Consider the following 4,397-nt stretch of genomic DNA (forward strand, 5'->3'; position numbering starts at 1 on the left):
CACAAGGGGAATTGAATACTAAAGTAGGGAGATTATGCTTCAATTATACAGGGTACTGGTGCAACCACTTTGGAGTACTGTCCACTTTATTTAAGGAAGATGTAAATACATAAGAGATATTTTACTAGGTTGATAGCTGGGGAAGGGTCAGTGTCTTATGAGGAAAGATTGAACAGGCTAGGTTTGTACCCACTCAAGCTTAGAAAAGTAAGAGGTGACAATTGAAATCTGAGGAGGGCTTGAACATTTTAAATGCAAAGGTAAATAGATTCTTGTGACGCAAAAGGGTGAAAGATATGGAATGAGCTGCCAGAGGAAGTGGTGGAGGCTGGTACAATTGCAACATTTAAGAGGCATTTGGATGAATATATGAATAGGAAGGGTTTGGAGGGATATGGGCCGGGTGCTGGCAGGTGGGACTAGGTTGGGTTGGAATATCTGGTCAGCATGGATGGGTTGGACCAAAGGGTCTGTTTCCATGCTGTACATCTCCATGATTCTATGATTGCGAACACAGGAATGTGAAGTTGATGATACAGTCAGATCTTATTGAATGGCGGAACAGGCCTGAAGGGCTGAATGGCCTACTGTTGCTTCAAATTTGTTTGTTTATATGTTGTATTCAGAAACAAAATTTAGAGTAACTGTTGTGCAGCCAACTAAACTCATATCTCTGTCCTCACTGAAACCTCAGACTCTCTCGGCAACACAATGTTTTTAAAGTGCACCTATAAGGTAAGAACACTGGGCTTTCTTCAGGGCTTTTATTGCCATTCTCGCTAAATTCCATTAAGTCTCTTCAAACTGTTCCTCCCCTTCGTTAGGATGGTCCTTGTCTCTCAAGTGTTTCTGATCCTCTGATTTTATTTTTAAAAAGAGTCTATCTAAGGAAGCAAGCAGTCAGTCTTGGCTGTGAAATAAGCTTGTTCTCTGTGTCTTGGCAAATGATCTTTCTTGTTGAGGGCATACTGCCATCAAGAAAATGGTTTTGGCAGGTCAACCTAGGATGAAAATTATTGTTGCTATTTACAGCAACTGATTAAGCCGATAGAGCCCTTTTTATTCTCTGGGCCCCTTAATGGCAAACTCAGGAAGTCACCTCCCATTTAGACCTAGGAGTTCTCTTTTGTTTCCATAGATTAAAAAAAACTGTTCCTTTATTTCTTAAAATGCTTCATTTGATCCTCCCCTCTGCAGCCTCTGGCCAACCATATCCTCAACACTCAAGGCTGAGCGGAACTGCCGTGTACCTACACAATGGTGAAGACAATAGTGCACTGTTGGTGGACTGGCAGCGAGCGTGCCCAATTGAATGTTGGCACGGGTGAATAAAGACTTCCTGCTCATTGCCCAGCGACTATCACTTGGAAATATTGACACTTCCCGCAGCCAGGTTACAAAAAAATTGAGAAACTGGCAGAAGGCCAGCTTCTAGTCAGGTCTATGAGGAAACTAATGATGCCACAACTGTACTTCTATTGCTTAGTCTGAATATGAGAGGTATTCCTTATCAGTGTGACAGAATTTACTTAGGCTTTGTTTCTTAGGTTTTGTTTTTGGCTATTTCCAAAGTGGAATTCCCTGCAATTTATTTCAAACATTTGTGTTTGCATTCGGCCGGTCATTGGATTTTATTTGACTGATTATTTGTGACTGCTGCACAGCATAATTCTCTTAATTGAGAAATCTAGGGGAAAGGTCAAAACCCACAGTGCAGAACACCTATGAGGTTAAAAATAGTGAAAAAGGGGATGAGGTGTGGATAGCCAAACGAGAATAGCTTTGCGTTTTAAGAGTCTGAAGATTGCAAGGGAGGGAGTTGAGGACTTCCACAGTTTGGATGTTCGGGAGTGTTAAGAATAGGGAAGAGTATATCAGAAGAAAAGAAGTTGTCATTATCTGAGCACCTTTCACAACCTCAGGACATCCCAAAGCACTCTGAGGCTGATTAAATATTTTTTAGAATTGTAGGCATTGTTGTAATGTAGGAAATAGAGGTACTCAAAATCTGGGCAGTGTTGTTGGTGAGAAATTATTCCTACTCGTGAAAAAGTCATGAACAGGAGGGCACGGGTTTAACGTAATTGGCAAAATAAGCAGAGGTAATATGGGAAAAAAGGTTTTGATGCAGTGGGTAGTCAGTGTGGAGTGTGCTGTCTGAGAGTGTGGTGCAGGAAGGTTCAATTAGAACACTCAAAAGGGAATTATCCTGTTATCTGAAAAGGAGGAATGAACACGGTTACAGGGAGAAGACAGAAGGATGGCATTAAGCAAATTGCTTTTTCAGAGAGCCAGGCCAGAATGTCGGACCGAATGGTCCCCTTTAGAGTTGTAACAGTTCTGATTCTGTGAAAAATGGCAGCAATTTTGCATATGTAATGGCCAGAACTCCAGGGAGATCACATCTGCTTTTCTACGAATAGGATCTTTCAAGAGGACAGACCAGAGGTCTTAGTTTGGTGGTTCATTTGAGATATAGCATCTGTGACAGTGTAGCACTCCCCCCGAGAGTCAGCCGAAATTTTGTGTTCAAGTTCCCCTGCAACAGGACTTGAACTCACAACTGGTCGGACTGAGCCATGGCTGACATGGTGAGTTTTAATTCAAATTAGTGAGGAAGTGGAGAGCAGGAAGCTTACATCAGCATATTTACAGCATAGGAGGGGCAGGAGAGGGAAGGTCAGATGAGCACTTAATAGCATAGATTAGACAGAAAGAAATGAGACGTTTGCAATGAAGAAAACATATGCAGGAAGCAATGACAAATCCTCCTGTTCTTAATAAAATCAGGTTTTGTTCTAATTCATACCTGTGACAACAGGATTCTGAGGCAATGAATCTCTGGCACTGTGTTCAGACTTTTGGCTGAGAGATTTTTACAGTTGGGAAATGTTTTTGCATTGGGGAGGTGCGGCAGTTTCTTGATGGCTTTTCTCCAGGGCCTCATAAAATATGTCATTTAAGTTTAACTAGACCAGAATATTAACTCTTAGACTACCAGTGGGCAAAGAGAAATGACAATGTCCCTGGGCTGTCTTCAGCTCATAAACTATGTCATTGAAATCATTCCTAATATTATAGTACGGTGGAAAGCTGTTTAATGTGGTTTAATATATTGTGAATTTGTTGGTAGGGTGGGAGTCTCAGGGCTCCCAAAAGAGGTAAATCTTCACTTCAATCTTCATTTTGCTGGTTAAAAGTAGAGGGAAATTGGTATTTCCTTATTAATCTGGTCCAACTATAATGCAGCCTCACTCTTTGAACCTCAATTTCCATATTATAATTGAGTTCCAGTGTACTCCAATGTTAGGCTAGTTTTATTAGCTCTGTGTTAAGAAATTAATTATCTTTATTAACTGTTGCAAATTAGCAGCTTTCATAAGGGAACAATTATTCTTGTGTTGATGTTGTACTTCTCTTTGTGGTTGTCCAGTAACTGTAAGGTGACTGCATTTGCTCTTTGGATAAGTACAGGCAAATCTGTGATGCCTCTGTGGTAGAATAACTAGGTAATGTTCATTTTAGAGGTTTATATATAAAGAAGGCTGCTTGATTCAGTTACCAGAGGTAATTGGCTCTTCTGTAAGAGCTCATAGAATCCCTACAGTGTGGAAACAGGCCATTTGGCCCAACAAGTCCATACTGATCTTCCAAAGAGTAACCCACCCAGATCCATTCCCCTACCCTATTATTCAACATTTACCCCTGACTAATGTGCCTAACCTACACGTCCCTGAACACCATGGGCAATTTAACATGGCCATTTCACCTAACCTGCACCTCACCCCTCCTGTGCTGTAAATATGCTGATGTAAGCTTCCTGCTCTCCACTTCCTCACTAATTTGAATTAAAACTCACCATGTCAGCCATGGCTCAGTCCGACCAGTTGTGAGTTCAAGTGCTGTTGCAGGGGAACTTGAACACAAAATTTCGGCTGACACTCTGTCACAGATGCTATATTTCAATTGAAGGTTGGATTGTGGGAGGAAACCGGAGCACGTGGAGGAAACCCATGTGAACACGGTGAGAATGTGCAAACTCCACACAGACATTCGCCTGAGGCTGGAGTCAAACCTGAGTCCCACTGTGTGGTAGCAGAGCCAACCATTGCTCTCAACTAGAATCAGCATCTTCAGTCAAGAGGTTTGGAGGATCAGGAGGTTTGGATTATTAGAAAACCAAGTGATGTAATTGCTGCAACAAAGCGGAATGCTTGATTTCTATTTTCTTCAATTTCCGCCCGTGTTGTTATCTTCTCCATTCTCTCTTTGTCCAAAGCTTCCAGAACATTAATTGATTAGCGAAGGTCTGGGGTGGGGGTAGTCCAGAATTAAAGGGCGCAGGTTTAGGATGAGAGGGGAAAGATTTGACAGGAACCTAAGGGACAAGTTTTTCA

Source organism: Hemiscyllium ocellatum, chromosome 10, assembly GCF_020745735.1.
Source record: "Hemiscyllium ocellatum isolate sHemOce1 chromosome 10, sHemOce1.pat.X.cur, whole genome shotgun sequence".
Lineage (NCBI taxonomy): Eukaryota > Metazoa > Chordata > Chondrichthyes > Orectolobiformes > Hemiscylliidae > Hemiscyllium > Hemiscyllium ocellatum.